The 12,964-nt window shown below is 44.7% G+C and overlaps 1 protein-coding gene across 2 annotated transcripts in view; it reads left to right on the plus strand.

Moving 5' to 3' along the window:
• The first annotated feature begins 11,287 nt into the window (after window positions 1-11,287).
• The window catches only part of SYN3 (synapsin III), a 291,194-nt gene continuing 289,517 nt past the window's right edge, over window positions 11,288-12,964 (plus strand). For both annotated transcript variants that reach the window (XM_050926612.1, XM_050926622.1), the window contains exon 1: window positions 11,288-11,373. The gene's annotated coding sequence lies outside the window, so the exon portion shown is untranslated. The remainder of the gene's footprint in view (window positions 11,374-12,964) is intronic.

Here is a 12,964-nt window from a genome sequence, read left to right on the forward strand (position 1 = left end):
GCAACCCAGGGAGGGGAAAGTTTTAGGGGGACAGAGAGTGCTCCAGACACTGGAATTCTGGATGGTGGCAGTGTACCAGATCTAAGCTAGTAATTACGCTTAGATGTGTCCATGCAGGTCCCCACATCTGTACCCTAAAGTTCAGAGTGGGGAAGGAACCTTGACAGGCTGGGTTACTTACCTCACTGCAATTTATTTGTAATCAAGGGGGTTTTAAGGAAAGGGCAAACCTTCCCTCAAAGAGGAAAGAACTAGGGAAATAATTGGGCTAGGGGGGAAAATTAGCCCTAAAGTCCTGGGGGACTTGGGGTAGGTAGCTAGACTGCATTTTTGGGAAGTCTCAGTTCTAAACTATATGTTTGTGTTTGTTATTTAGCCTATGGAATCCAGGTTGTCTCAGGGTACAGGACACTAACTGTTTTAACTTTAAGTTGAACCTTAGACCAAAAATAAATAAATAAAATAAGGCAGCTACTTGGCAAGGGTGTGCTGTTCTGCAGATAACTCACTGGCATGATTGTGCAAGACCAAAACCAGGCCTTATCAATGGGAACCAATGCAGCAGTAAGTCAATGGGAAAACATCTGTCTAGAAAGCTGAAAGACCAAGGAGTCCACTATGTGTCTGAGAAAGAGAGAGGGATATTAGTGTGGGAAGATCAAGACATGCAGTTGGCCTGATTTTTTTTTTAAAGGTGCACTGGGATTCTGTTAAATCCAGGCCCATTTAGGCTTAAACATTTAGGCATGATTTGAAAAGAAGTTCATAGGTGTGTACGTTGACCTACAGATATTTGGAGATCTACTTCACTGCCTATGTTTTGTGGATGCCACCAATTTTTAGGCTGTATTGTGTTTTCAAATGAACTTTTCCCCACAAAACTGATGATTCTCTCTTAAAGCCCCATTTTCCTTTTCTTACTTTTACTCTTGGTGCCTATATCACAGTAGAATTCCCTCAAGATGAGAACAGTGGGCAGGACAGACCATTCCCTGAGCTGGCTAGAAGACTCCATAAAGAGCAATGCAAAGCATTCTGTTTTTCACTTCTTTGAAGCTGAGCCTGCTGCCCTGACCCACTAGAGAACCTTTGTGTCTGTCTAAAAGCAAGATCTAAATGGTGGTCCCTGTGCGTATTGCAAACAACGAACTGCTCCTACATGCTAAATTCAGACATAATGCTGGGGCTGACGTGAGAAGTACATCATGCTGATGATCATCAAGGCTGCTAAATTGTCAGGGCTGGTTCTTCCCAGTCCCCTTCAAACCTAGATAGGAGAAGCAACAGTGGAGGGGCAAGTAGAAACCATGTCCATGCAGTCCCTGCCAGGCTACCCCTTCCTTGTGGTGCTGGGTTAGCTTTTGGGGTGGAGTATGCCCCTGTAATAGTGGCACATGCATGCTAGCATTACAATCTATGGGATCAACACAGCTCCAGCCTGATCCTCCCTGCACCTCCCCTTCAGTCAGGGCTGAGAGGCAGTGGCTAAGACTGAGAGACATACTGATGCCCACATCTGGACCCCCAAGGCAGTCCCAGCCCAGCTATCTTTCTCATTCTCCTCATAGTCTCTACAACTTTGGGGTGAGTCAAGCTTGTCTGGCACCAGCCCTGTATAACAGTCCTTAAGCCAACACTGTTTGGTTAGCACCAGGATCATATAGCTGTGATCAGCTGCTGCCTTCTCTGGTGCTATGAATAGGACTACATCATGACAGGCATGAGGGGAGGGGGAGAGGAAGGATAACTCAGTAGTTTGAGCATCAGCGTGCTAAACTCTGGGTTGTAAATTCAGGCCCTGAAGGGGCCATTTGAGGCAAAAATCTGTCTGGGGATTGGTCCTGCTTTGAGCAGGGGGTTGGACTAGGTGACCTCCTGAGGTCCCTTCCAACCCCAATATTCTATACAGAGTGGGTATTCTGCATTATGCTGTGGTAAAGTTTGGGGGATAGTTGGTATTTCACAGTTCTCCCTCTTGAAATTACCGATTTGCTGCTTCCTTAACTGACTCAGGACAGCTGAGCCTCTTGCAAGCCAGGAGCAGGTTCGGTGTCTGTGGGAGACACTGTCTATGTACCATCTTAATTGCTGCCGTTGTAAAACAATGATTCACTGAGAGATGGCCCCTTCCAGCCCAAGGCCACTTTATTCCTGTGTTTTTAAAGGAGGAGAAGAAAACAGAAACCCAAGCAATGTACTACTTGGCTGATTCCTCTCTCATACACTAGGGCTTTTTGTAGTTGCCAGGCAACCAGTTGAGGGAGGAAGTGTCAACGATTGTGTAGAGGGACCTGAAGAACTGATGGAACATGCCAGCAGCAGTGTCTGAGTAGATTCTTTGTAGCAAGTCAGTTGACTTAATCCATATTGTTTTTGCCTCTTTCACAGCATTCAGTCTGGGCAGTACCACTGAGCTGCAGTGTCCTTGTCTAGATGTCAGCCCTGTACTGTTGTTTATTATTTGTGTTACCATGTTGCCTGGGAACTCCAGTCATGGACCAGGACCCCATTGTGTTAGATGCTGTACAAACGAGGTGAGGAGCCTCATTATTTTTTAATGTACGATGTTTTGATGCCAATGCAATTCCACTGACTTCTATGGAGTCATCCCCAAGTCTGACGGGTATCAGTGAGCTACGAATCAGGTCCAGTACGTGCATAGGGCCCTTTTATAGCTTCTGATGTGCTCCATCAAAATTGAGTGATGCCCCTGTGATTCAAACAAGCCAAACCAGAGTTCAGCTCAGCATGTCCATTCTTAAGTCTTGATGTTTGGCAGGCACCAAACGGGTTCCAGCAGGGGTCAGCAAGCACAGTAAATGCACTAACGTACCAAATACACGTTCCAATAAAAAGCAGCATGCTTTTCCCAGGACAGTGCTTGTCTACCTACCAGTGCCTAGAGCATGATACCAGTGCTAAAGTTGCCACTTGTCCTAAAAACCTAACCTTGGATGGATGAACATACTCAATATATCTGATATTCTGGTGAATGGAGATAACTTTATGAGCCTCTTCTCACAAGTCAATTTAAATTGCCTGCAACAAAACCATCACAGAAGCTGCTCCAGCAACTGGCACTAGTTGGCTCAGGACTAATAATTGCTAGTTATTGAGTGCTGATAGTCCGTGTAGTGGTAAGCAAAATAGAAAGATCTGGTTCTGCTAAGTGTTTATAAATTGAAGTGGAGAGACTAGTCAGTCATAATAAAGCTCAGTCACAAAATATGCCAAGTGACCAGATGAAGGAGCAGAAGTAATATATATGTGATTCTATGGTGGATTATCATTGAAAAGCTTCATGGAATTGTGGGGGTGTGGGTTCTTTTTTCCCCAGAAAAGGCTTGAATGAAGACAGTGAGATTGGTCCTTGTGTAAAGGGTGTTGTGTTAAAATCTACTTGCTTTAAGATCCTATATTGCTAAGATAGCTGAGAGATGACAAAAAGCCATTTCAATTTGCAAACTGGTTATGGGAAGATGTTATTGAAATGTACACCCAGTAGCCTCAAAAAAGCGTGAATGGACTCTCCCTAGATTGAAAATGTGATAGTTAGATGGTATCCAAGGACTTTTATGAGGTCACATGTTGCTATGGTAATGGAATGGAAGTTTCTGGAGCACTGTGCAGGAACATAATAGGTGTTAACCCATTTGGGAGACAAGAGGCCATTCCCTTCCTGCTATGCCCTGGATGACACCATGACCTGAACAGGCCAAGTGAGTCAACTCATCCCAAGGCACTTCATGCGTGAAAATGGTGTCTTAGATCCCTGCAAAATATTCTTCCTCACTTCCTTCCTTTCTTTTGAACCCCTCACTCTGTCTTCTATTTCTCAATTTTACTACTTCTGGACTTATCACTTTAGTGTTGTTACTGCTCTCCAGAAGGGGATGTGTGTGTTTGTGTGGCATTGGCAGCTGTGAGAGAGGAATCCACAAAGATCTCAATATGAGAAGAGTCCACTTGTTCCAGTGACCTGATCCCATCCTATCCCATCTTCTGTGTTCCCTCACTTGCACACTCATGCCTTTCTCTTTAACTTCACACTCTCCTCCGGTCCTTCCCCTCCCTATGCTTACATGCATTAGTCTCTCCCATCTTAACTGCCCCGCCCGTCCCCCTCAAAATCACACCCTTAACAGCCACTGCCTCATCTCTCCTTTGTGTCTAAGCTCATTGAACCGTCAACAATCATTGCCTGGAGTTCCTCTCCTCCAATCTGGCTTCTTGGAACTCCACTGAATGACTCTTATCAAAATTTCTAATGACTGGAGCTGGTTGGAAACTGTTTTTCTGTGGATAATTTCAATGAAAAACAAAGAACCCCCAGACACTGCTTTCAATGAAATTGTTCACAGAAATTTTAGTCTTTTTGGCTAAAAACTAGAAAGCCAAAAGATTTCAGCTGAAAACCAAAACATTCCTCTGCTGGAAAGTTTTTCAGCAAAAAACTGAACCTGTTTGCAGAAAGCAGACTATTGTCACAAAAGTTATTTGAAAACCTAGTTTTCCACTGAAAAACAGTTTTGACAGAAAACTTTCCTACTAATGATCTCTTCCTGGCCAAAGCTCAGAAACAGTATTCCATCCTCCTCCTCAACCTGTCAGCTGCTCTTGACTGCACTGACTATGCTTTTCTTGTTCTCCTCTTACCTTAATCACTCCTTCAACATCCTCCTCCTCCACATCTCCTCTCCAATTTTCTGTGGGGGTTCCTTTGCTCCTTTTTCTTCTCCCTCTGTGTCTTGCAATCTCGTTCACAAACACTAATTGAACTGCCATCTCAACGCTGATGACTCACAAATCTACCTCTTCTTCAGGCCGGTCCTCCTGTGCAAACTGGACTCTTGACCTGTCCTTCTGACATCTCCTTGTGGCTGTCCAGCTGGCAGCTTAAGATCAACATGGCTAAATCATAGTTCCTAATCTTCCCTCCTCCTATCATCCCCCTCCCACCATTTTTTGATCACCCTGCACAAACAGCCTCATCCTCCTGGTCACTTAGGACTTTAATCTTCATCTTGACCTTTCCTTAGGTCCTAACATGCAGGCTGAGTCTGAATCTAGTTACCAGTCCTTGTGTGGCATCTCTAAGATGCAGCCTTTCCTGTCCATTCACACAGCCTGTCCACCCACAAAGGCTCTCATCATCTCATGTCTTGATTACTGCATCATCATCCTCTCTAGCCTTAATAAATGCAATGTTGCCCTACTGGTATTCATTCAGAATGCAGCTGCAAAGATCATTCTCCTAGCTTGTCACTTTGCCAGTGTCACCACTGTCTTTGCACCATCAACTGGCTCCTCCTTTCTCTATCACATCAAGCATAAACTACTTGTCTTAACTATCAAGGCCCTTCAAAGCCTGTCTCCACTTTGCCTACCTTCTCTCTCATTCTATCAGGATGTCAGATCCCACCTCCAATCAGCCAATGATGGCAGCCTCCATCACCCCCTTGTAACATTTTCAAACAAGCACCTTGGTGCTTTCTCCCAGGCTGCCACTCATACACAGGAGAGGTTCCCCATAAATATCTGCGAAACTTACTCATTATCCTCCTTCAAATCCCTCCTTACAACTCTCCTTTACAGTGATGCCTACAAAGAACCTGACGGTGGTTAGGCAACTGGTGTGGTGAGGCTGCTCCCTATCTTGCTGACCCCTATTGTCTCACTGTTGGCTTGTGCCTCTTGCTCTGTCTGTCCATCCCCTCCTGTTGTCTCTTGTTTTATACTCCGGTTGTAAACTCTTTGGGGCAGGGACCATCACTTCATCCTATGTTTGTACAGCACCTAGCACAGTGGGGTCCTGGTCCATGACTGGGACTCCTAGGTGCTACCATAATACAAATGATAATGATTGGCAGCTTTTGGAGGTGTGGTGGAGCTACAGAATGATAACATTATTATAGCGTTTTGTGAATCACTTTAGAGAATTTAAGAATTATAGTCCAATATAAAAAAATGGATAGAATGTCATAGATAAGTATATCAAGTCAGCTTTTAGAGTAAGTCTATAGAGCTCTGTTCATGCTGTATAGAACCCTCTTGATTTAATCATTATTCGTTTGTTTAGGACTCTTTTTCATGAGGGAGGAATGCAGTGCCAGTAGGAACTGCAAATTGTGTATTGCTGGAGATATCCCTAGGTGCTGACCTAAGACACAACCTTGAACCACAGCCCACATTTATGGCCTTGATACAGAAATTACTGGGTACAGTTCTAGGGCCTGTGCTGTGCTGGAGATCAAACTAGGTGCTCGTAATGGACTCTTCTAGGCTTAAAACCTATGAACCCTGCAGTGAGCTCTGTGTAGCTAGATCCTTTCATCCCCACAGTGCTCTGAAGAAGAGATTGGGGCTCCACATGGATGCAGATATCGGTGTGAGTGGAGCAGCTTGCAGGATCAACGCCCTAGTTGGGAAAGATTAGGCCATTCTCCAGTTCCAAAATCCTGAGCCTGCTGTGTCTAAAGCCAATCAGAAAGAGTTCTTCTTTTCTGTTTCCTACTTTCCCTGACCCCTTTCTGTCGCCGTCTAATGTCTTTGTATTATTGCTTGTGATGTTGCTGTAAAATCTTCAAAAGAGGGACTACTTTCTCTGGAGGGTTTTTACCACTGTGCTTAGCATAATGGAGCCATGACTGCAGCCTTGGGGCTCCACTGTAGTTGCACATTAAATAACCGTAATGATAGACAGAAAGTTAATCATGACTAGGGGCTCAGTGTCTGTAATGGAGGCTGTGGAAGTAATGGATTCCGTGAATTTCCATGACTTCTGCAGCAGCCAGTGTGACAGAGCCAAGAACCAGCTGCTCAGGCAGCTCCAGGGATAGCCACACCGGCCGCTGCTGGAGCGGCTCTGCAGGTAGCCATTCGGGCTGCCCTGCAGCCAGCCGCACTGGCTGTGGCTAGGGTAGCCCTGCAGGCCACTGGCCCTAGGAACCTCCCCAGCTGTGGCTGGTGCAGCTGGCCCTGAGGACTGCTCGAGCATCAGCGACACCGCTGCGCCCGCCCCCCAATTTAGTCAGAGGTATTTATAGTATGTCATGTACAGCTCATGGGCCATGAAATTTACTAAAAATACCCTTGACTAAATTGTAGCCTGAATCATGTCCCTTTACTCAGAAAGGAAAGAGCTTACAGCAAAACGGTTTCTGGGGTGTTCTCCCTAAAGAGACTTTATCTGATTACAAAAGGGGAATATGGAATCTCTTTAGAATGAATGTTAATTTAATTTCTGATCTTTTAAGTATTTTAGCCTTTTGTTTTTCTTCTCTGGTTGCTCCTCAGGAAGCAGGGCAGAGTCCTTTGGCAAGAAGCCAGGTACCTTAACTGAAATTTATCACATATTTATCACATATTTCATAGAATATCAGAGTTGGAAGGGACCTCAAGAGATCTGTCTAATGTGAAAAGACACATCCATCACCATGATGTTTCAAAGTGTAACTATTCCAGCCAGTCTGAAAAGGGGTTTAAACCTCTTGTCAAAAAACAGGAAAACTATGGCAGGAGGTTGGCTTTCTGATGAAAATCAATTTTATTTTTTTTTGTTTTGTTTTGAGGAAAGTTGAGACTTTCTATGGGACAAAAGGTTTTGTAGAAAATCTAATATTCTGTCAGAAAAAATGTTTTGATGTAAAACTTTTGTCCAGCCCTACTAATCTTTACCTAGGGACAGCATACAGAAGGCACAAAGACCAGAGTTTTGAAAGATTCTTGCATTCACAGGTGAGGCCTGATTTTTCAGAATTGCTCAGCATGCTGGTTATTGAGCTCCTCTATAAATCTACCTCTCCAGCTATGTCTACACTGCAAAGCCCAATAGGTATGTCTTCACTGCAAGCAGGGGTGTTAATTTGCAGCCTTAATCTAGCTAGCTCAGGTACCAGTTATGGTGAGGAAGCAGCAGCGTGGGCTGTTTAAGTCCCCCCCGCCCCCGTCCACCTTCCCACTCCTGCACTCCTTCGGGTTTGTACTGGCATTCCTAGACAATGTTGAAGCCAGCACCGCTCCATCTTCAGCACTATGTTTAGAGAGCTAGCTAGATGAAAGCTAGTGCAGGTAGGCTTATCCAGGCTACAAATTACACCTCCAGTTGCAGTGTGATGTAGCCTTTTTTTTTTTAGGTCCCTAAATGAGAGTTGAACTCTTCTGAAAATTTGACCTCACTTGTCAGTGCTGAGCACTGGAAAATCAAGCCCTGAAGCCTTCTGGAAGCTTGGTCTTGCAATGAGAGCACGACAAGATGTGGGAAAGGGCGTGACTAACAGGGAGGCGTGGATGGAGTGAGGGAGTAGGATGAAATGAGAGTAGATGTAACAGGGTTGTACAATGGCGAGTGGTGAGTGGGCAGGTCATTCTAAAGGCCCCAGTCCTACTCCAGCATAAATCAGTGACAAAACTACCCTTGACTTCAGTGGGGCAGCAACAAGCCCCCCAAAGACGTGATCTCTTCAAGGCAGGGTTAAGACACATGGCAGGGAACAGCAGAAACAGAAATTTTGCACTGCGGCTGCCTGTCGTGTGCTTGTTCAGTGACTAAAGAGAGCCTTTCACCCTTCCTGGCTGCCAGTCCAGCACCTTTCTCCAGGACTAAATTCACATCAGAAGTAGAGGAGCCTGCTTATACTCTTCCTAACCAAAGCCCTACTCCTAATTATTAAACACTTCATCAGGGAGGCTTTGATACTGGGGATTAACTTGAAAGGGATTTAATAACCAAGGGCCATAAGCATCCCTGAGCCCTCAGCAGAGCTCCCCATTGAAGTGCTTCCCCCTATGAGCATCTCCTGAATTTTGAGCAGATTTCTCCAGTAGCCATGGCAACAGCCTAAATCTAACTCCCTTTTTGTGATTTTGGCAAGCATTATTTAAAATCTCTTAAATAAATGATCTAAAATATCCTGAGTTTTGCCAGCAACATTGGGCAGCTCGCCATGTGGGTTAATTTAATCGCTCTACAGCTCCCACTAAGTACATAATTCAAGATCTCCACTTTAGAAAAAAGTCTTTGAAATCTCTGAAGGGGGTAAAGAAGAGAGGAATTTTCTTGGCACAAATCCTCTGAGCGAATCGTTTCTGGGGAGGGAAGAGTGGATTCTCTTTTGTCAAAAAACCCAAAAAGTTAAAAACAAAGCAAACCCTTTAAAATTTGTGTAAGACTTCCAATCTTGCAGCCCTCAGAGCTCATTGATGTTAGTGGCAGCCATTCTGGAGACTTAAGGGCCCTGCTCTGCTGTGTTAAGAATTGTGACTTTCCTTCCTCAGTTGGGTCTCTTATCTTAGGGCAGGGATTGCTGTGTAGGTACTGTGCACAGCGCCTAAGTGGTGGCAAATGCCTTATGTCACTCAGCGGTCCCATCTAGCTTTCCTTCACCAGAAGGGAAGTGGCAGTGATGGGGGTCACTGAGAGAGAGAGAGAGAGAGAGAGACCGCTTTCCGGGAAACATCCTCTGTGGTAGGGATGCTGGAACAATTTTTATAGTGGGGGTGCTGATGATCAAGCCAGCCAGTGGTCCCTCTAGTTCAGTGGGTCTAAAACTTTTTTACTGGCAGCCCCTTTCACATCGCAAGCCTCCATGTGCGGCCCCCTCCCAATAAATTAAACACATGGTTTACTATATTTAACGCCATTAGAAATGCTGGAAGCAAAGCGGGATTTGGGGTGGAGGTTGACAGCTCACAACTCCCCGTGTAATAACCTTGTGGCCCTCTGAGGGGTCCCAACCCCCAGTTGAGAACCCCTGCGTGAGTTCCAGCAGCACTGCTCTGTGGAGTAAATATTAATGCCTATTGGGGGAACAGAGTCAAAAGGGGCATTCCTAGGGCCTGTAGTTAGTGATCTCACAGAACAGGGGAAAAAAAGGGCTTCCTTATTTCACCTGTTTGGTTTTTAAGCAAATCACAGCACAAAGGTGGTATTGTTTATATGCAGGACCTACAGTATAGTGTAGTAGTAATTATTTGTTTTCTCCCCTCCCCCCCCAAATTACCCCTGTGTTGCTGTGATCACTTATGAAAGGAAAAACCTGGATGGCCTAATAGCATGTGGGGGGTGGGGGGCTCCTACTGCTTAACAATTTGCAGGTTCTGCAATGTATAGCTTTTCAAATGAGTGGGGCTTGAGGTTCGAGCAAGTTGGCTGTCACCCTTTAGGGGCCATTGCACTGCTCCATAGCTTTGCAACTGCAGCCTTGTCAATCACAAAGGCAGAGGGGTAATGCTCAGTCATGCCCAAACTGCTTCCTCATGAGGGGGAGTGAGGGGGTGAGGGATGTGGCGGGGAGAGAAATGGTTTTAGTTCTTGCCCTAAATCACTGGCAAAAATGAAATGATTGCTTTTGCAGGGAGACAGCTCATTTCACCAAAGGCAAACTTCCATCTGGGGTTCAGTAATGAGAATTCACAATTTTGCATGTTCATTAATGAGATGTCCAGCCCCACGTATCTCTGTGGAGGGGGGCATTCCCACCTCAATACTGTACTGTCAGGCTGTCACTCATATGAGAGGCAAATCCTGCTGTTCTCTCTCTCTCTGTTTCTAGTAGGGCTGAATTCTGTGCAGACATTTACTTTTCTGAACGATCTTGTCTGCCTTCACAGGTGTAAATAAATATCACAAGACCCCAGCACATCCCTCAAACGTCTGAAATGGCAGGACGTTGGGGTGTGACTGTTTGAATAGAAGAGCTCGCAGTGTAAAGCAATTTCTCTATTGCCGTGTGTTCTGCCCCTTCTGCAGAACAGTTCTATTTTTCATAACATATTTGTATCAAGGGACGACGGGGAGCATTTGATATTTTGCTATATTGATTTATCTGGACAGAAATTGACTTTAGTGCTTCACTTCTCCCCATGCAGTGCGAGGGTATGGCCAGTATGGAGGGGAATATTATGTTTTGGGTTAGGGAGGGTTGCACAAAAAGAATAGTGGAGATCACCAGGGTGTGGGGAAGTGAGGGGGTTTACAAGTGAAGAATCCATGGTTCCCTTTCCTCTGTGTATACTGGAGGCTTTTGACTAAGAGAGTGACAAGTCTGGGGGGTTAGCCCTCCCCTTTCTCAGTGAGAGGCGTAAGGGAAAAGCCTGCCAGTGGAGCCAGAAATCTCTGACATCCGAGCCTGCACATCAGTTGTTTTACTAAATTATTCATCCTGCTCCTGTGATAATATAGTTATAAGGAGGAGCCTAATTAAATTTACTAGCTGGCTTCAGCCAATAGGGTGGTAAGGATCCAGGACTATGAGATGACGATGAATCCTGCCAGTGTGCTGTGAATGCGAAGCAGAAGAAGGGACTTGCAATTTGTGTGCAGGAGGGGAAGAGAACAAGTCAAGGGCCTCTGGATTAGCAGACTGAGGAAAGGTAAGGAAGTGAGTGGAAATGGGATTCACCTGTATAATACAGGGCCTGTCTGTGAGCTTTTTTAAAAAATATAACCTTTGTGGACTATTTTCCTGGGGAGTTTGGGAGAGAGAAGGAATTGTGTGTGTGTGTGTGTGTGTGTGTGTACACATTCACACAAGACATGTAGTGGTTGTCTTTGTCTATATATACACATTGCATATGTGTTCATGTATAATATATACACACGCACACACAATGCCCATGTGCTTGTATTTGGAGGTGTTTGCGTTATATATGAATGCAGCAGTGATCTATAAAGTGTGTATATTATAAATGTAATTAGAAAAGGTAAGATACAGAAACAGCCTGATGAGCTAAAGAAATCTGGGTAAACCTAGTAGTGTACATAGCTGATTTGAGGAAAATGGGACTGCACGGGTTGCCAGTCAGATATTTGAAATTAAACAGAGCAGGGATGAGAAAACTGGTGTGTGTTAATCTACGAAACCTGCAATGAGATGTGGGAATGGGAAAGGAGAAGGCAAATTAGAGCATTTGTCACAGCAGGTGGAGATAAACAGCAAACAGTCTATCACTGGATTCTCTAACATGGGAAAGAAAGTGTGAATGACTAGAAAAGGCAATTATTTCTATCTGCTGCTGATCTACCTGAACCTATGGGGGGTGGGGGGAGTAGAGAAATCAGGAGCGCCTAGATAGCTGATTAGAAAGTATCAACTGATTAGACCTTCTCATAAACCTGTCGCCTAAATAACATTCTACTGAGGTGTATCCACAGACTTTAATTCTCTCTTCTAATTACATGGGATGGGGTGGGCAGCTCTCAGAGGGTGAGACTTTGAACTGGAACCCACAGATTCATGTTGTTTGGAATAGCAAGAGTATGCAAATTAACACAGGAAATTAGGATCGGCACCACCTTTATGTACCATCCCCTTTCCCCTGTTAATGGAAGACTACCTAGGTTGGGTGGTGGTAGTTCTGTCAAGAATGGGTTTCTTTAGGATGACCGTCACTAGGTAATGTAGCGCTGAGACATAGAGGGGTGTTTATGGTGATGATGCTAAGATGCCAATTTTGTAACGTACAACATCCTTTCAACTAGTTAACAGAGGGTTGTCCCATTGTCTAAAGCCTAAATCCATTTCATTTAATGAGTTAGTCCTATATCCCAATATATGGAACCCAAGGCCTTATCCCTCATTCTGTTTTTATTCCCCTCACCTCACCTTCTCTGTTTCTGGGCTCCAAGAGGAAAGCATTTTTCCTCCCCTGCTCTCTGTAAACTTGCAGGCCAGATGGAACAATATATCTCACTGACCATGTTTTACATCAGTTGGAACTTTATAGACCCTTCCAATGAGTTCCAGGGAAAACAGAATCTCTGCTCAGAGACCATCAGATACTGACTCTGGGGGACATCAAGTCTTCCTACAAAGAGAGCAGGCAGACAGACATAAAAGGAGACGTGTATGGAATGACTGCCTCAGAACCTGGATTGATCACACTGGTTCAATTAAAGTAAGAACTGATCTGATTCCTTGGCATTCCCTGATACCAAACCTTTTATAAGTTTAGTTCACTCGCC

Source organism: Gopherus flavomarginatus, chromosome 1 (assembly GCF_025201925.1).
Source record: "Gopherus flavomarginatus isolate rGopFla2 chromosome 1, rGopFla2.mat.asm, whole genome shotgun sequence".
NCBI lineage: Eukaryota > Metazoa > Chordata > Testudines > Testudinidae > Gopherus > Gopherus flavomarginatus.